A 21,552-nucleotide genomic window follows, 5' to 3' on the forward strand; every position below is an offset into this window, starting at 1 on the left:
TCCATTTCATCAAATGGTGCCTTTTGATGGGTGAATTAAGTCCGTTAACATTAAGTGCTAGTACTGATAGGTATGTGGTGATTCCTGTCATTTAGTTGTCTTAGTTGTTTGATGGTTTGATTGTGTGTACCTAAGTTGAGGTTATTCCCTACTTTCTTGCTTTTTCTTTTCCTGTAGTTTGGTGCTGCCTGCCCTTTTATGGTTATGTTGGGTTTAACTTTCTGTGTGCAGAATCCCTTGAAGAATCTTTTGTAGTGGTGGCTTTGTGGTCACATATTGTTTTAGTTTCTGCTTGTCATGGAAGACTTTTATTGCTCCATCTATTTTGAATGATAGTTTTGCTGGATAGAGTATCCTGGGGTTGAAGTTATTTTTATTCAGTGACCGGAAGTTCTCACCCCACGCTCTTCTTGCTTTTAATGTTTCTGTTGAGAAGTCTGCTGTGATTTTGTTGGGTTTACCTTTGTATGTTATTTGTTTTTTCTCTCTTACTGCCTTCAGTATTCTTTCTCTAGTTTCTGTACTTGTTGTTTTAATGATGATAGGCCGTGGGGTAGATCTATTTTGGTCTGGTCTCTTTGGTGTCCTGGAGGCCACTTGCATGTGTATGGGAATAGATTTCTCTAGATTAGGGAAATTTTCTGTTAATATTTTGTTGAATATATTATGCATTCCCTTTGCTTGCACCTCTTCTCCTTCTTCAATGCCCATGACTCTCAGGTTTGGTCTTTTGATGGAGTCAGTGAGTTCTTGCATTTTCTTTTCACAGGTCTTGAGTTGTTTAACTAATAGTTCTTTGGTTTTTCCTTTAATTACCATTTCATCTTCGAGTTCTGAGATTCTGTCTTCTGTTTGTTCTATTCTGCTGGATTGGCCTTCCATTTTGTTTTGCAATTCTGTTTTGTTCTTTTTTCTGAGGTTTTTCATATCCTGAGTTTCTTCCTCTTTAATATGTCTATTTTTGTCCTGAGTTCATTTATCTCTTTATTAATCGTGTTCTCTGTTTCACTTTAGTGTTTATACAGTGCTTCTATGCTTTCTTTTATTTCTTCTTGTGCTTTTTCAAATTCTCTATTTTTGTTGTCTTGGATTTTCTTGAGTGTCTCCTGTACATCATCTCTATAAAATTCTCATTAATTATCTGTAGTATTTCTTCTTTTAGATTATTCTTGTGGGCTTCATTGCGTTCTTTGGCATAGTTTATCTTCATTTTGTTGGCGTCTCGATCTGAGTGTCTGTTTTCTTCATTTCTCTCTGGTTCCTGTAGTAATTTTTGCTGTGGGGAAACTGGTTTCCCTGTTTTTTCTGTCTTCCCGTCATTGCCCTTGGTGTTGTTATTGTCCCTGTACTGTGTGCAATTAAGTATTTTCTAGCTTGTAATAATAACAATATTTAGAATGGAAGGGTGAGAGGAGATGGAAAGCAAAGAAGTTAAAGAAAAAGGGAAAAACAAATAAACAAACAAGTAGAAAAAAGAAAACAAACAAACAACAAAAAAAGTTTCAAAGACATAAACAGGGAGAGATAGTGTACTAATGCTGAACCGGCATTAGAGAGACAGAGAGAGGATTGAAAATAAAAAATAAAAATAAATAATAAATAAATGAAAGAAAAAAATCTCCAAGTTCAAATGCAATAAAGTTTCAGTCTTAATAATTTTGGTGTTCATCCCTCAGCTTCCAATCCTGGAGATGGTGTCTCAGAAGTAGTTCTGTCATTGTCTCATCAAAGGGGAAAAAAACCAAACCAAACAAAATAAAACAATACAACACAAAACAAACAAAAATACCCTGCAAAGTGTCCCAAGTTCAAATGCAATACAGTTTCAGTAAGTTTTTCAGCATGCAGATGTAGTTCAGTTGTTGTCTCATCAAAAGTAGGGAGAAAAAAATTCAGTCTGGAGACAGTTCTGTGAATGGCTATCTGAGGCTGTGGTTCACCTGCCCACTGCTGTCAGCCTGCTGTTCCTGGAGGCTATTTATGCAGATCTCAGGAGTGAGCTTAACACTCACTGAGCCCCTCAGGCTTTGTTTAGAGTTCTCCTGGGCATGACTGCCACTGCTACAAGCTTTCCCCTTTCCAAGCACACTGGGGGAGGTGACACTGCACCAGCTATCTCATGTCTGAGTGTTTATTTACAGTTCACATGGGAAGTGGGTCTTCCCCCATCTCCTGAGGAGTTTTCCTCCCACCATCACTTTTACAAGCTTTCCCACTCCTGGTTGCTGGGCATGTGCCGCCTCTCCTGCCTTCTCCAGCTGGCTTGTTGTGAGGGATTTCCCCTCCCTCTCCCTTCAGTGCTCAGGGTGCCCCACCCTCTTTGGTACATGTCTTTTTTGTTGTTATTGCTTATTATTCTGTTTTTTTTTTTCTTTTTTCCCTGGGTGTGGGTTGGTCTGTCCAGGGGGCTATGCATAGCTGGCCCAGGGTTGTCTGTGGGAGTACCACATCCCGCTTAGCTCACCTTGTGGTCCGCATCTTCCCAAGCCATCTGGGTACTGCTGTCTGGTGGTGGGGCAGGAGCCCTCCTGGTTTCTCCATTTAACGTGAAGTAGAGATGCTATGCACAGGTTGGAGGTGTGGAGGAGTCAAAGTTTTGCCTCTTCTTGATGGTTTTTCCTGTAAGGTGTATCTCCAGCATCTCTCCAAGATTTTACTTTAGAAGGCACGCTTTCTGCTTCCTCCCTCTAGTCGCCATCTTGGAATCTGCTGCTTAGAAGTTCTTAGGGAAATTCAAAAACAAAAGTGAGGACAAAAACAAGAATTCTAGAGGGAAAGTGAAGTGCAAAACTACAAAAACCACTGAACACAGTCAAGCTCATAGATAGATCTGCACAAAACCTCACACTAAAGCTCCACTTATCTCAATCATTACATCATGTTTGGCTTTGACAAAATTACAAAGAATGCAAAAGAAAAGGCTGGAGAGAAAATGAAAGCATCAAAACCAAACTTAGGACACAAGTTTTGGAATTATCAAACCTAGAATTTAAAATATTTTTGATTAGCATGTTAAGGGCTCTTAGGGAGAAAGAAGCCAACCTGTGAAAACAAAGAGATGGAAGCACAAAGAAAAAAGTTTTTTAAATGGTAGAAATCAATAATACTGTAACAGAAATGAAGAATTCCTTGGATATGCAAAACTGAGAAATGAATCAGTGAACTTGAAAATACATCAGTGGAAAATGTCCAAAGTAAAATTAAAAAAACAAAAAACAAAGAATATCTAAGGACAGTAGCAATTTTAATAGATCTAACTTAGCATAATGAAAATACCAGAAAAATAATAAACAAGAGACCTTAAAAATTTTTTGAGGTAATCTTTCCAAATTTAATGAAAGATACCAAACTTCAATTCCAGAAATGAGAGAATGCTAACAGAATAAATATCAAAAAAAAACTGTGCACTTAGGGACTGAGGGCATGACTCAAGTGGTAGAGCACCTGCCTATCAAGTGCAAGACACGAGGTTCTGAGTTCATATCCCAGTACTGTCAAAAAATAAATAAAATAAAACACACTGACACCTTCTCAGACAAAACAAATAAAAAGAATGTATCACCAACAGATCTATTCTGTTTAAATGTTTTTTAAAAATGTTCTTCAGAGAGAATTAAAATGTTCAATCTCCAGTACCACTAAATACTACAATTAAAAGCCACCGATTGTCAAGACTACTCTATTTGGTAGAGATAAGACTCTACTATTTGGTATCTGCAAGAAAACTACTTTAAAAATAAGACACATTTAGGAAAAGGGGGAAGAGAGTACCTCTACAATGGAGAAACCTAATAAACAACTACCTCGTTAGGTGATCCCATCAGCTGGTAGCTACTGTTGAAATGGTTTAATGAAATGACACTTTATCTCTATGATCTTCCTCTTCAAAACTCATAAAATCAGTCTAGTCATGAGACAGACATCAGAGAAATAACAATAGAAGATCATCCTATAAAATGCTTGATCAGTACTCCTTAAAACTGTCAAGGTCATCAAAAATAAGACATGACAACTATAGGCAAGATGGTATCCTGGATAGATTCTGCTACATAAGAAGAACATTAGGTAAAAACGAAGGAAATATGAATAGTTAGTTCACAATATCATACTGGTTCACTAACTAACAAATGTCCAATTCCAGTGCAAGCTGTCAAAATTAGGTAAGTAGTCAAAAGAATATAGAGAAACTTGTACTACTATTGTCTCAATTTTTCTGTAACTCTAAAGATGGTCTAACTAATAATTATATTTTATTACAAAAGCAAATGTTGACATATTGAAAACAATGGGAAATTTAATGTGCTTAAATTAATTTTTCATCTATTCTTGAGTTTGAAGTTACAAGGAGAGAAAGTGTACTAGTTTGAAGAAAAATTATATTGTTTTACAAAGCAAACAAACTGCAAAATGAAACAAAAACTACAGCCTTTACTGAAACTGTCTAAAATATTAACATTTAGCTTAAGGAAACAAATTCTATTCTAAGAGCTTTAGATATCTTCTGAAAGCTCTTACTATTTATCCTGAGAGTCATTTGAAAACATGACATAACTCCTATGAATTTAACATTGTGCCATGCCTTGGCTGCAAAGATAACTCAAATTTACCATGCAACTTGAAAGGGCTCATACTAATGAGGAAACTCATTATGCACAGAAAATTACAACGATGACCAGATCCCTAACAGTAGTATGAAATTATGCTGTGGAAATACAGAAGAGGAAGAGAGACTTCACAGTAGAGGCGACATATCAACTGAAACTGCTAGGCTGTGTGCAAATTCTAGAGCCCTAACAGATGAGAATGGAAGACTCTACCTACCAGTTGTTTCAGCCCAGGAAACAACGTGGGCAAAGACCTTGTGAAGGAAACATGGCTTTGGGGGTGGGGTGGACGGTGAAAAAATGGCCACCTTCTGAAAGAGTTTGTGGAATACATTTCCCTGTCTAAATTAGGCTCTTTTCTCACTCTTACCATTGTGAACAATTGCAGGGGTCTCAACCTCTTCTCTGCAGCAAAAATGAATGCTTTTTTGAGAGCTCTGGCTCTGTTTTGCTTGTATTAGTATTTTTAAATTTTTCAAATTTTTATCTTTTGCTTCCTAGCTATACAAATGCTAAAAGTGCATCTTCCTTCCAGTACTGTAAAATGACTGCTGCAGTTGACTTGCATGCTTTCTTCTCAGTGGGATGAGGGACATTTTACATTTTATGCCTGTTGTCATATAAACGACAACTTCTGATCTGAGTACCATCTGGAAGCACTGCCTCTTAATATTCAGAAGTAATTTTCTCTGTGCTTAATTTCTGTGTTGCTTTTCCCACAAAGCTTCTTTTCAGCAGCATCTGTGATTTCTCATTAACCATTTTCTGTTCCCTTATATGCAGATTGATTAGACAAGCTTCCAACAGTTCACAAATCTACTCATTCATTTATTCCAAACCATTTTGATGTGGTCCCCACTACTTTGTTCACAGAACAAACTGAGGTGGCTATACTCACTAAGCAATGCTCCATACTGAAGCAGATAAATCACAAAATCATGGTGATTTTTTTATTTTTAAATAAAGAGGAATTTATTTCTTACTTTTGGAACAGTTCAATGCTGTGACTGGGCAGCAATTTGAGAACTAGGCTCCTTTGATCCTGTAGCTTCACTGTCTTTTAAAGACTCAAAACCTTTAAATTCTAGGGAACAGGTGGGAAGGACAAAATGGGCACTCCACATCTGCTTTGGAACATCAGCCTCAATGTGACAAATCATGTCTGCCCACATTGCATTACTAAGAACCACATGGTCACAGATAGATGCAGTGAGTGGGAGGACTGGGCAGACTGGGAAATGTAGTCCCTGCTACATTTCTGTCCAATGGTAGCCAAACATGCATTTTCAGTGGATGACTACCCATCTCTGCCACCCTGGTGGAGATTCTAAGACTTAAGATAAATCTGACTCATACTCACATGTGTGAGACCAAAAAAGAAAGAAAGAATTGACATCTATCCAAATTCACACCTTCTGAGAGTTAATTACAATATCTAAAAAGAATCTGAAGACAAAGTATAAAAGCTGTTTGCTAGGATCCACAAAAATGGGCATTGATTAGAACAGAAGGCCAGAACTAACTACTTGTCTTTCATCCATGGGATACAAAAAAATAGGTTTATAGACCTATTTTGTAACTGCAAAGTAATCTATTTCAAGCTGTAAATTCCCACACTCCAGGGATTAGGCTTTGTCTAATGAGTAACATCACACTCCATTGCCTAAAGCCCCATTACATCCAAAAGATGTGGTCATCTTATTGTGACCACATAAATACACAGAGACCCAAACTTTCTTTTGTATTCAGCATAGACTGTTTTTTATTTGCCTCAAATGCTGGTGACCGGCAGGAGGGCTGACACAATGTATGCTTGAGCAAGTGGTAGGAGGCAATGGGGGAGGGGGCAGGGGGACACGACGTCATTTATTTTTGGATTGAGGATGACTTTTTTTAAATTTTTATTTTATTCATATGTGCATACAATGTTTGGGTCATTTCTCCTAACTTCTTCTCCCCCTCCCTTATCCCCCCCCAGCTCTTTCCCTTACCCCACCTTACCCCTCGCTACCAGACAGGAACTATTCTGCCCTTATCTCTAATTTTGTTGAAGAGAGAGTATAAGCAATAATAGGAAGGACCATAAGGATAGCTATACAGGGAGTTAACTTGCATTGCTTTCCTGTACATGTGTGTTATCTTCTAAGTTAATTCTTCTCGAACTAACCTTTTCTCTAGTTCCTGGTCCCCTTCTCTTATTGGCCTCAGTTGCTGTAAAGTATCTGCTTTGGTTTCTCTGCATTGAGGGCAACAAATGCTACCTAGTTTTTTAGGTGTCTTACCTATCCTTATACCTCCCTTGTGTGCTCTCGCTTTATCATGTGATCAAAGTTCAATCCCCTTGTTGTGTTTGCCCTCGATCTAATGTCTGCATATGAGGGAGAACATATGATTTTTGGTCTTTTGGGCCAGGCTATCATCACTCAGAATGATGTTCTCCAATTCCATCCATTTACCAGCGAATGATAGCATTTCATTCTTCTTCATGGCTGCACAAAATTCCATTGTGTATAAATACCACATTTTCTTAATCCATTCATCAGTGGTGGGGCATCTTGGCTGTTTCCATAAGTTGGCTATTGTGAATAGCACTGCAATAAACATGGGTGTGCAGGTGCCTCTGGAGTAACCCCTGTCACATTCTTTTGGGTATATCCCTAAGAGTGGTATTGCTGGATCATATGGTAGATCAATGTTTAGCTTTTTAAGTAGCCTCCAAATTTTTTTCCATAGTGGTTGTACTAGTTTACATTCCCACCAGCAGTGTAACAGGGTTTCTTTTTCCCCACATCCTCGCCAACTCCTGTTGTTAGTGGTGTTGCTAATGATGGCCATTCTAACAGGGGTGAGGTGGAATCTTAGTGTGGTTTTAATTTGCATTTCCTTTATTGCTAGAGATGGTGAGCATTTTTTCATGTGTTTTTTGGCCATTTGAATTTCTTCTTTTGAGAAAGTTCTGTTTAGTTCAGTTGCCCATTTCTTTATTGGTTCATTGATTTGGGGAGAATTTAGTTTTTTGAATTCCCTGTATATTCTGGTTATCAGTCCTTTGTCTGATGTGTAGCTGGCAAATATTTTCTCCCACTCTGTGGGTGGTCTCTTCAGTTTAGAGACCATTTCTTTTGTTGAGCAGAAGCTTTTTAGTTTTATGAAGTCCTATTTATCTATGCTATCTCTTAGTTGCTGTGCTGCTGGGGTTTCATTGAGAAAGTTCTTGCCTATACCTATTAATTCCAGAGTATTTCCTACTCTTTCCTATACCAACTTTAGAGTTTGTGGTCTGATATTAAGATCTTTGATCCATTTAGAGTTAATATTCGTATAGGGTGATAAACATGGATCTAGTTTCAGTTTTTTGCAGACTGCTAACCAGTTTTTCCAGCAGTTTTTGTTGAAGAGGCTATGACATCATTTTTATTGACTGCTGCAATCTTGTGCCTGTGAGTTCTAACAAACAGCCCAGAGAGGATTTTGGGGGCAGTGGTTGCTCACTTAGGTTCTAATCCTGGAGTCAAATGTGCTGGTCAAGGATTTTTGTATGAGTAGAATTATCAATAGACAATAGGGAACATCAGTTGTTTTGATATAATCACAGAATGAAGAGTAAAATAAAATTCAGTTTATTAGGATGTCCTCTTAGGCCCTAAGTTCCCATTGTTATGGGGGTGGATTTCTGTTGTCCTCAGTCATATTCTTCCATCCTCTGGTCCCTTAGGCAGGGGTTTACAACATACTTCCCGCTGAGGCCAGGAGAGAAGTTCCATACCCATCTCTTTTTGCATCCTCACTGGTTTCTCGCCAAGGGAGGAGGAGACACCTTTCTGAACTCATGAGAGCTTGGCATCCATGCAAGTATTTTTCTAAACTCTTTTTCTTGTTTACATGTTAATTTTATTGCTGCTACTGTTGTTGGCATAGGAAGAGGCAACATGGACCTTCTTCCACCTTCTCTGTGATTTCTGACTCATGGATAAGTCAGGGCAGGAGCCCTACTCTTGCTCCTGAGTGGAAAGTCCCCAGTGGCATTATCTACCCTCTGGACACAACCTGAATGCCTGTATTGCTCCAGAATTTCTAAATCTCCTGGCAAATGCCTACATGAAGATTTCTATTATCCTTCACTTTTAGTGAATGAACTCTAGGTTTAGTTTTCTCTCCAAATTCCCCTACCAATAAGCCACAAAATCTACATATCAGCAAGTGTTAATAGGATATCCCCACCTTAACCTCAGACTTGACCACTTTCTGTCCAGTTTTCCCAAGGACAATGCACTGTATTTTGGGTACTATTGGGCCACCATTCGTAAAGCTGATGTATTGATCCCCACTGACTCTTTGGGGATGTTTTCCACCAGTTAGAACCTAATAGGAAGAGGGAGGAGTGGTTGGGACCTCTATCATTCAACACAGGTAAATAAAGAGTCCAAAGTAATCTTATTATATACTACTGTATACCCCCAAAATCTCAAAATATAATCAATTATATAGAAATAGTGCAGCCCAAAGTCTTTTTTTCTATCTCTTTATTTTACCAAATAATTGGAACCATCTAATTTATCCCTAATATACTTCAGGGGAAGGGAAAATAGAAGACAGGGAAATTATGAGCTGTATTAACTACCTATAGTTTCTGAATGTCAGATTTAATGTTTGGTGAATACCAGTTAGAATGTGACATTTGTCTTAAGTGGTTACAATTCATCCCCTCAAATCCCCTATGAATCAATATGTCACCCTTCCACCCCTGAGCTGGGCCTTTTCACATGGAGGTGAATGTGTTCTAGAGTATGAATGTCTTCAAGAAAAAAATCACAAGGTGAATCCTTGTCTTGAGTGATGGAGGTAGGGGGGAGATGGAAGTCTAAAACTACTACATAATTTTTTTTCTCTATTCAGAGAAAATCTTACCACTAATATTTCTCCTTATTGAACGTTAGTCAAAAGAATGCCTGATTCAGTTCTTTATTTAAGGGGGGGCACACAGAAGCTGATCTGCACTTGTAAATGCAAAGCCAAATCTTCAGACCATGCTGGCTGTTTCAGACACTTTGTATGACCTGTTGCCTGACCCTTTTATTCCTGCATTTGCTGTGGCAACAAGCTGGACTTCAGTCAACCCAACAGCACCTGCTCAGCTGCACACAAAGCCTCTCAGCAACTGTCAGAATCTTCTCAGCCTTTCTGACACATGTACATACTTGGAGAGTGAGCTAGCCTGTGCTGAACACTGCCCTCCTGCCTTTCTGGAGGTGTTGCAGTAGATATGAGCCAGCCCCCCCGCCAAAGTCTTATTAACATATGAGGTTTGGTCCCTAGCTGGTGCCACTATTTTGGGAGGTTCTGGAAAGTTTAGGAAGTGGGGCTAGAGGAAGTAGGTGGCTGGGAGTGGTTTCTTGGGTGTATCTTCTTCCTGGTCCCTTCTGGTTTCTCCTCGCTTGGATTCTGCCTCATTCCACAATGATGTGAAGAAGCTCCTCTGCCACACACTTCCTTCCTCCTTTAAGTTGTTCATGTTAGGTATTTTGGTCACAAGGATAAAAAGCTAACTCACACAGGAAGAAACAAGTCTGAGGTATGTGCTACATGGCTCTTCAGAGGGGCCTCAGAAGGACTGAAGTCCTTTGGTCTCCAGAAGTGACCAGCTTTCACACTGAACTCTTCCCAGACTCCATGCCCATTAGGCTCTACTTTTTGTAGGGAACACAGACTAAAATATGGTCCAATGGGCTTTTCAGATGATAATAATAATAACAGACCACAAAACTCCAGGATCCTCATGACCAATTTTTAAAAACATATATACTTTTCTTCTTTTAGTTTTGAAAATGTCCAAATATACATAAGACTCAAGAAAATAACATAAAAGACCCTCATCTACCTCCAAGCTTTAATAATTATTACCCTTTTCCCTTTTCTAGTAGATTTTTAATAGATTACTTTAAAAACATTTTTACTTATTTAGTGAACAAAAATTGTAGCCATTTATCATTACCATATGTTGTTTTGAACTATGTTCATTTTGGAATGGCTTGACTGAGCTAATTAACATTATTACTTTGTATATTACTTTTTTTTGTGGTAAGTTTGAAATCTACTCTTAGCAATTTTCAAGAGTACAATATATTGTTAGCTACAGTCACCACTTTATTCAATAATGAAGGTTCCTTGTTTGCTGATAATAAAAATTGAGATGCTCAGATTGTAATAACTAGTGAAACCATTAGCAATACAGTACCTGTGTGTTGTAGGATTTCTAAGCTACAATAGAACCTATTGTTATTGCCTTGCTACAGTTATTCAATCAAGACCTGGTATGTACTTGAGGCCTCATCAGTTTAGTTGAGGCCAGGCAGACTTGACTTCTTAGTTTACTCAGGTTGCAGATCAGCATTTTGGCAAACTGTTATGGAAAGAGACTATATTTTTCCTACTGGAGCAAAAAGGCAGCATGCATCCTTGTGAGCACTGGCAGCTATCTGTGCCCATGAAGCAAACTGCCTTCAAAGCCCCAAGAAATGGGAGTGAGAGTCTGGCAAAAGTGCAGCAGGGAATGTGAGAAAGCTAGTCAGCCAACTCTACATAGGGGTAGACAGAGAAGCACTGGGTCCTCAAAGATAGAACTGAGCATTGGACCAACTCCTGCTGATGCTCCCATAAGTCTACACTTTTCAGTTACAAATGCCAATGAATTTCTACTACTATAATAAGAAATGTAAATTTTCTATAGCTTACAAGTACATTGTAATTAATCTATTTGATGCAGAAATGAGTTTTGTGAATATTTTAGAAGTATTTTCATTTAAAATGGTTAAAATAAAAATAAGACAATTTTTATTTAAAGCTGGGGCCAGTGGCTCACACCTGTACTCCTAGCTTCTCAGGAGGCAGAGATCAAGGGGATGGCAGTTTAAAGCCAGCCCAGGCAAATAGTTCCAGGAGCCCCTAACGAAAAAAACTCTTCACAAAAAGGGCTGCTGGAGTGGCTCAGGGTGCAGGCCCTGAGTTCAAGCCCCAGTACCACAAGAAAAAAAAAAAGATTAGTAGATAAATGGAGTATTACTGGATAAGATATGAGGATATCAAAACCTGTTATTTTTGAAATCATTAGGTTATTACTAATTATTAATTACTTCAAGAAGACTCAGGAATTTCTAAGCATAACAAAACTTTCCTTTTGAATATGGTTGATGTAGTTTCTATACAAAAATGAATATAGAAGTTTTTGGGTTTTTTTTTTTTTTTTTTGTGGTACTGGGGCTTGAACTCAGGGCCTTTAGCTTGAGCCACTCTAGCAGCCCTATTTTTGTGAAGCGTTTTTCCAGATAGGGTCTCATGGACTATTTGCCTGGGGTGGCTTGGAACCACAATCCTGTTTGATCTCTGCCTCCTGAGTAGTTAGGATTACAGGTATGAGCCACTGGCACCCGGCTTTGAATATAGAATTTTTTTTATACTTAAGAAGAAAAAACTATTGGATAGATACAGGATATCTTTTGAGGTACATTGTAAGAAAGTACAGCTAAACATAATAAGCAACTTAAAAGAATGAACTAGGAATCTATCAATAACTACAGCTTTAACGAATTAAACCTGTTGAAACCACCATAAGAAGGGAACCAAGGTAGAAAGGAGAAAAATAGAGGAGATGAACCAATTTGGGTTATAATACATATATATATGGAAACATCGCAAGGAAACTTCCTATATAGCTACCTTACAAGAACAAAGATGTCATTTTTTTTCTTTTACAAAATTGGAGAACAGGAGGGTGGACTGTGGTAGGGGGTAGCAATGAGAGGGGTGAGAATGTGGGGAAAGAGTGTAGGAGGGTGAATATGTTGCAAATACTGTGTACACATGTATGTAAACGGAAAAATGAGACCTGTTTAAACTATTCCAGGAATGGAGTGGAGGGGAATAAAAGAGAATGATGGAGGAGGTGAATTTAAGTATGATGTATTTGATATATTGTAAGAACTTTTGTAAATACCAAAATGTACTCCCAGCACAATAAAAAAAAAAGAAAAAAAGAACTTTTCCTTTGAAGTATGATGCTTTATCTGAAAAAAGATCTCTCATTATTGTAGCTATATATATATTTCTTTTTTGCTAAACCAAAGCAATCACTACTCCATTCCACTGCTGCTGGTCTCCCTCCCATCAGAGATGCGTTACCCTGTGCCATCCTGAGTCATTGAGGGAATCCTAGCTAAAGGAGGGAATAGAAAGAAAACTTAGAGTTCACCTAGTTCCCAACCCAAGCTAATGTCTTGGGATATAAAACAATGTTTTAAAACTCATGTCTTCTCTTGTAGATTTCCTACAATCAACATTTTATGGTAGTAGCCCTGAAGAAAATTTCTATAACCTTAAGAATTTATGTTGTAAGTTTTATGGGGTAAAAAAAGGCAGAGTTAGTAATTGAAATTTATGTTACTTCAGAAGGTAGCAAGAATGGAGTCAGTTCAGAAATACCCTCAGGAGTCCTGAAGTCAGCTCTCACCGTTGCTTTATGGATGCTTTTACTACATTTCTTTTCCTTAAGTATGGAAAGTATTTGCAAAATCACTGCACACTTCCTCTGTAGAAAAATAAAAAAAACAACAAAGACACCCGCTGTGACACGAAGAACATGAAACACACTGCCAGCTGGAGAAGCTTATCCAGCTCTTGCTGGAGCAAAATCATTGCATGCTCTGAAGAACAGGAATTAAGACAGAAGAGGGGAAGGAAAAGCATAATAGAAGGGCCAGGAAGACAGAAGAGGAGACAGGAAGCAAGAGGAGCAGGATGGGAGGAAAAGGGTATGTGTTTAGAGGTGTAAACTTAAAATCCCAGAAAGCTTTAAAGTATCTGCTTATAAAACATGAAGAGAATATTTGGTGAAGATTTGCTTTGAAGAATGTCATGGGGTGGGGAGGGTAGAAGGCATTTTCTTCCAGGCCAATTGTAGAGAAACCTACAGTTTCTTCATATGGCCAATGGTTCCAGAGACAAATGCTAAAGCATTAGATACTAAAAGTGTTTCTTAATATCTCCTATTTACAAAACCCAAGTGGATATCCCTTTGCTCTCTAATGCGAACTTCTACTTCTAGCACATGCTCACTTCCTACGAATTCAGTCATTCTCACTGCCTTGTATTTGATCACAGTGTTGCCCACCTAAAAAAGTTGGGGAATGAATGAAGCAAATAAACTGAAACAGCCATGTCCATTCTTGATTCTTCATTGCCTATTTCTGTTGACTCATGTATAAATCTTCCTTTTTTTCATACTGATTGCATACTCTAGACAAATAAAAACATAATAAACCCAACATCAAAAAATATTTTAATACTGGGAATGTTTGCATCCCTACCTCCAATGGGGTAACATTTCCTTAGTGAAAATCAAACAAGGAAAGTGTTCTAAATGTAGAATTCCTCTTCTCTGTCACTGGAGTTGTTCAAACAGAAGCAGGACAATCACTTGGGGTGAGTTTGATAAGGGGATCCAAGTATCACATGAATTTTGGAGTTGTAAAATTCTTTCTGATTCAGAGATACTGTGACTACATACCACCACTCCTCAAAGCAACAGTGATTTACCACCTTTGTGATCTTAGGAAGGAAGGAGAGAATTCACCAATTATGTGATCTGTTCTAGTACAGCTAGTGTACAGCTAGTAGCCATGGGATTTGATACACACTCCTAAATTTAAAATGAAGTAGTCATCCATATCCACTTTCTCATGTTCTAAGCTATGAGAAATGTTTGAAGGGAACAAGAGTTTAAAATATCATTTTTGGGATGGGGAATCTTTCTCTAGAGCTATTTGGAAACGTAGTCAATTCAAATACTTTACAAAATGCAGAGGAGTTACAGGTATATTCACTTTGGACTTTCAATGCCAAGTGGATATCTAATTAAGAAATAACTGGTTAAAAGAGACTCTGTAAAAAACCTTGTGCTTTCTTAGGTCTGTCTGCCAGACTTTATCTTTTTGGCCTTCCTCTTGCTCCATAAGAGACTTTATGATTTCCAGACAGATCCCTGTTACGCAAAAAATACAGCACCTGTCTCTAGAAATCATCTGAGAAGATACTTGTTTTTCTGGTGTTCCTAATGATTTGGTTTTGGAGAGTTGTTATAGATTCAAAATTCACAGTTCATTTACCATTCAGTGCTTTAAAATGCTGTACAACTTCCTCCACCAACTGAGAAAATTCACTACATTCCCGAACTGCACAACTGGAGCTGTCTGAATTCTTTTCTTTACATTGAATTAATGACTGCCAGTCTGTAACCTCTACCCATTGGCTCCTGATGCATGAATATATATTATGGTCCTCCCAGAATCTTTTCTTCCAGGTTAGCCCCCATTATTTAGGTAAGTGATTTTGACCCCTCTGACCATTGTTCTGAACAAATTCTAATTTGTTTTTTCCCTCTGTTATGCGTTTCCACATACTGACATACTTTTCTGGGTGTGGCTTGGGTAGCGTTTAGCGAAATAGGAATCCCACCTCTCATTCTGGACTTCAAGGTTGCATGTGATACCTCTGATGGGGACTTTTCAGATATTGTCAGCGAAGCCTCTGGCCACTAGTTCTAGTGTCCCGAGGGCTCTGACCAAGTTCATGCTTGTGCAACCTGACAGCGTTTTGCTCCTCATGCTGCCCATCAAGTGTCTCTTGCTTCCCGTCCCACGCCTTGCTGTGGTGCTGAGACTTAGTGTTCAGTGCCCACTGCGTCACAGCCACATGATAAGCATTTGACTAATAAAAAACTGTAGCTCACAGTTAAATTCTCCCACTCTCTCTCCCTCTTGAACCATATGGCCTATCTGAAGACATTACATGACAGCCCATGAAATTGGGTCTCTCTTGATAGCAAATAGTGGTCAGATCCATGAGGCACCCTCCTACTGACTTTCCTTCTTTTCCAGCCTCATGCCTCCTTCCCTTCATTCCCACACCCTGGTTAAAATAGTAGTACTTACACTTTTGTATCAGTCTCTGCTTTCTGGGATACATAAGCAATAATTAGATGAAAGTAATTCAAGTATCATGTGCTTTCTTTTCCATCCTGTTACACTACTAACTCATTGAAACTTTGTCCATGTAAAACTCTGAAATTTGTTTCTTTGTTGCACCAACAATAAAACACAAAATGATAAGTAGTATACAGAATATTGTTAGAAGCTAGATTACTATAGATACTGAATGGGTATTAGCTCATTTCATCTTCCTAACACATCTAGAAGACAATTACTTTGATGATCACTAATTTATAGCTAAGGAAACTGAGGCACATAAATGTTCAGAACTGGTAAGCCTAAATCTAGACTGGGCAGAGTTTCAGAGTCTGTGCTCCAGTCACTTTTTTTAGCCACTTTTTTACTGATAGAGTTTTTAAACTAAGCATGGTACTTCTATTTATTTCTCTGCTTGCTAGAGTTGAGCTTATAATTTAAGCCAGCTAAGAATTTTTGGATACTCATTTATCATAGTCTCTTCTAATTTCTTACTTCACTGAAACTTAACTGGCTTTCCATTAACATAATTTGCTAAATCATTAATAAAATGATGAATCAGGCAAGCAAGGAGGAAGGTGGAATGCTATAGTAAGTTACCAGAGGCTTAGTTCCAAGTTCATCATTTTTGAATAACCAATAATAAATTTCACATAATTATGACACAGTCCCTATTTACTTATCTCATCTACAAGGAGAGCATAAAAGCTATCATTACTTACCTTAGTAACATCCACATACATTACATCAAAACGCTCTCTGAATTCATTTGCTCTAATAACCCTATCAATAAGGGTTTTGGTTTAGTGAAGTATATTTCACTGTTGGTGAATCCATATCAACTTTAAATGATCATCTTATTTCTTGAGTTATCTGTTTGATATTTTCTTACAGAATTGTGCCTTGAAGGCATCTCAAACTCATAAAAAGGAAATAGCTTCTCTCTTCTAAAAGAATTAAAATCTACTTCTTCTTTCCAGTCTTTTTCATGCATTTTCCAGTCTACTGGGCTCCTTAATGGGTTCAGAAAACATCTCTTATGGGCAAGTTCTCTCTGTGCCCCACAGGGTCATCTTTGGATCAGGAGACTTGAATTTATTTAGGGTGTAAAAAATGTTCAACAGAAGATCCCTGTCTAGTTCTCTTACCATATGTGTCCTGACCTTTGTAACATTCTTTAGATGAAAGTCAATTAAAACTTGTAAAACTTCATCTTCAGACTACTGATGTCACATTTTCAACTAGTGGGAGCTCTTCTAATTTTGATTCTCTCAATGTTTTTACAGCTCATTAAGAAACGTGACTGTCAGGAAAAGTCTTATTCAGCTGCAACCACCCACAGGATGGCAAGCTGAGAAATGCCATCTTTGCAGGAGCATTCTCCCCACCTCTCTTTAGGGAGAAAGAGTTATCTTCTTCCATTACAGTTACAGAAATTCTTTCATTGTTTAACACTTTCCTTGTCCACTTTATTTGTAATTTATTAAAATTCAAATTCTACTTTAAAATGCATTTCTTAGGTTTAATACCCAAGTGCAGATTTTCAAATAGATACTCAGTCTGAACTGTCATCTACATCCAAATGGGGCGTCCTCCTACCTCCAGGCAGCAGACTTGAAACCAGTGCCAATGTGAAGCAGGCACAGACTAGAAATTATTATCCCAAGGGTACAAGAGTTCTGTGATTCAATCCCACATCCATTCCTGGGGTGGCAGTAAATCATGGGTCAGACACGTTACAGCCTAATGTAATCACTCTCTTCAGGACCATGATTTGTCAAATGTTGTTCAATTTGCATTTTCACCACACAGGAATGATTGCATGTGGGTCTTTTTGTTGTTATTGCTGTGTTTTATTTTCTGAGAATGAGGAAGTGATGAGCATGAGGCATGCCCTGAATAGATTCCTTTTTGAAATCGTTCCCACCAAACCAGAAAGCAGAGCAAACTGTGTGGAAGAAAATTGAAGATCAGGCTGTTTCTGGAAGGGCAAAACCAAGGTCAGTTCATTCTATTGGTGCAGGCTGCTTCAGGCTGCATTCATCTGTCCTTAGAGACACTGTCAGTGAAAATAAGAGATAAATAGTTAACTTTGACCATTAAAAAATTCCTCCCTCTTATGAAAAGCTGTTTCAGTGGCAACTAAGTACTCAATAAAGGTTGTTAGGAATTATTTTTATCATTCTAATTTCCTGCTGACAGGAAATTTTCTATTTCCTTTCTTTTTTTAAACATATGGTGCCAGTGTTAGATAAAGCTATGAAATATATTTATGTATTTGCCATGTATTTAAGTATTTGCCATCACTTTCTTTTGTTCAAGCTTTAACCTTAGGTGCAGGACCCCTTATCCTCCAGGTTGATCTACAAGTCTCAAATTCTCAATTATGTGCTAAATGGATAGACAGTGTTGCTGGTCTTAAAACCCATTCACACATTTCCCAGAGACACTTAAGCAATGCAATAATAATCTCAGGAAAATACTTGGCTTTGATCGTCAACCTCAGAGTTAAGAGTAGGAGGGTGTCAGGGTCCTCAACAGTGATGGTCTTTGTGTCTGAGTGAGAGAAATGGACAGGACTGACCCTGTCATATATTACATATGTGTCATATGTAACACTGAGGTAGATGGAGTGGTCCTGGCTCAGAGAAGTGGTCTCCATGATTTATCTTGACCAGCTTCACTCCCGAGCCCAAACGTCAGTCTCCTGAGATTTCCTAGAGGAAGAATCTAGAAATACATGTTTGATATGATCTTATCCAGCTAGTTGGGAAAACGTGCAGTAGAGAACACTGTATTTTGTTCTGGTGGCCATTTAACAGAAAATTGGTGCAAGATAGCTACTGAGGCCTAAGATCTTAGAACTAATAAGTGGTAGGACTGGAATATGGCCTCTGTGCTGAGAAGTGGCCTTCATCTACTATACCCTTTGACTTTCCCATCTCCCTCAATTCCCTCCCTTTAGGAAAACAAGGTATAAGCATTGAAGTAGGTGCTCTTCCTGATCTGAAATTCCATTCTTTCTGAAGGTGGGATACCAGTCACTATGACGTGACTTGGTGACATGGCCATGACTCAGAAAGTCACAATAGAGATGATGAGGGGAGATATCCAGAGAACTCAGCTCAGTAGTACCAAGTCCAGTTGACACTGTAAATTCATCAATCATAGATGCCACATTTATGTCATCCAGATCAAACCTATCCCTTTGACTTTTCCTGGTACCATATGAGAGGAGAACAAACAGAACATGATAGGCTCAACAATTGAATAGAGCTGGGTTCAATCTTGGCTTTACCACTTATTAGCTTCCCACTCTCAGCTTCAGTTTCCTTAACTATAAAATAAGGCAATACTGTGTAGCTATTCTATTGGGTTATTATGTGCTCTGCATACAGTAGATATTCAAGAAACTGTTTCCACTGCACCCAAAACCCAGGTTAGAGAAAAGATGGGGAAGACATGTATTGTGTTGACACACAAGGTCACAGACAATTGCTTCACTTGGATGAAGCATTTCACAGCAATGATTCCATCCTTTCTCTCATAGAGATTCATATTATAATAGCATGTACAGGCATCTGACTTTTTTGGCTGTGCAGGAAGCCACCTAGTCAAAACACACAGAGCTGCCCAGTATCATTTTCCTGTTTCTCACTTTCAGAGAGATAATTAAGGAGCCAATAACAGCATGCATGCAGTTGTGCAAACCTTAGGTGACCTCACATACCCTAGACCAAGAGCCCTGAAGGGCAAAGCCCCTAGATTTGGCAACAAGGTTCCAAGTCCTGTGCTTCTGCTTATTCTGCCCTTCCTTCATTTTCCATTGGGGGCAGGATAGAGGCAGGCCTGTTTCAGAGTCTTCATTTGACTGGAGTTACCTGATAAACAAACCTCACATTTAGTCTGACCACTAGGAAATTGAAATGAGGATGAGCTAAAGGAAGGAAACTAACATTTATTGGTGATTAGTTTGTTCTAATACTATACATTTTTTTCCTTTTTAGAACTTTTTTTCAAAATAATTATATACTCATAAGAAGTTACAAAAATAATACAAAGAATTCTTTGTACCCTTCACTCAGCTTTGCCCCATGCAGAAGGTTGGGAGCTGGGATGAGCAGAAACACATAGATGGATGTAAGTCATTGTTACTGTCCTAGTTCTCAGTTTGGGTGGTAGACTCACAGGTATCCATTGCATTATTATTCCAGTTATCCACTATTGTATAACAAACCACCATAAAATATGGTGGCTTAAAATAACATTTTTTATTTCTGTTGAAAAAATTAATCGAGGGGCCATTAGTCTGAGGTGGCTACACACACCATGTTCCTACCTAAGCAAACCAAAACTCAACTCAATGTAAACAGTCCTCAACAATCAGACACCAATTAACCCCTAACCAGGTACTTTCCACTGGAATAATCAATTATGACCACTGTTCCACTTTAACCATCCAAATATTTTCTCTGCCTTGTTTTCAAGTTCAACTTACAAAAAGTCTTCCCCTCATACCCATTCGGCAGAGCCCCAAACCTACGTGTAGACAGGAGCAACCCAATTCATGAATTGCTGTCTGTTCAAATAAACTCCTCAAATTTTTAATGTGGAAATGATTTTCTCACAATTCTGTGGTTTGACTGGAGCTCAGCTGGACAGTTCTTCCAATGGTCACCCTTGGGCATAAGTTGCAACGGAGACTGAAACATCCAAAATGGCTTTACTCCTCTATCTGAGGTCTTGACAGGAATGATGAGAAGCTGGGCTCAGCTGGGATACGGGAATGCTACATCACTCTCTCCATGGGCTCCCAGGGCCTCTCCTCCTCCACTGACCTCTCCATGTGTTCTCTCTTCATGCTCTTTCCAGTAGGGTCACTGGACTTCCAACATGGTAACTCAGGGCTTCCAAGAGCACAAAAGTGGATGTTACCAAGTCCTCTTAATACCACAGAAACCAGTCTATTGAGTTATCTTCTTAATACAAGTCCTAGTGCTAGTGCTGACTCAGTGGGACATAACATGAATATAAGAGAGTGTGAGTCATTGGAGGGTATATTTACAGAATAGCAATCAGTTTTGACATAAGATATAATAAAGCCTCTCAAGGACCATGTTGACAAAAAATAAATTATTATACCACAAACATATTGGTATGTACAAACAAAATCTGGGAGAATGAATACCATGCTGCTAGCAATGGTTATTTCCATACTTTGTATTACAGGACACATTTACTTTCTAACTTACATATTTTTTGTGATATTGCAATTTGCAATTATTGATATTGTATAGACTGACCTTGAATTCACTTTACATCCCTCAAACTCTTCCTCAGCCACCAGGGGGCTGGAATTGGAGGCATGCACCTCCATGCCCAGCTGCTGATGTTTTAAACGTAATGATCATGATTGAAAAAGTTGAACTGAGCAGCAGGGCAATGATGTGATTTTGGGATAAATATTTTCTCAGGAGTTTAAAGTGCAGTTTCACCTGACTAAAGGGAAGACATTGACTGGAGTTACACAGTCTAACCACCTAAGACTGTGAGACAGGCCATGCATCCTGCACTCATCTGCTGAGCCAGGTCCTCTGGAAGGCACCCCTCTTCAGAGAACCCAGACTTCACCCCAGTCAGACTGGCAGTTACAGCTGCTGGTGTGACCTTTGAGGCTTAAATGGAGCATGTATTATCGGCATGCATAAAGGGTTCATTAAAAGAGGATTAGGCTTTGTAAGATGCAAAGCCTAAGGTCTGAGAGCTGATGTATGACTTCATTCAATTATTCAACAAGTAATGTGGTTTAGAGGTTGGGAGTTAGGACTCCTTAGTTCTAGTGGAAGTGATAAAGAGAAAATGTGGTGGCTAGTTTCTGATAAAAAAAATTCTCTATGAAAAAAAAGAGAAATAAGCTGAGTGCAGGTGGCTCA

The sequence above is a fragment of the Castor canadensis genome, chromosome 7 (genome assembly GCF_047511655.1).
Source record: "Castor canadensis chromosome 7, mCasCan1.hap1v2, whole genome shotgun sequence".
Lineage (NCBI taxonomy): Eukaryota > Metazoa > Chordata > Mammalia > Rodentia > Castoridae > Castor > Castor canadensis.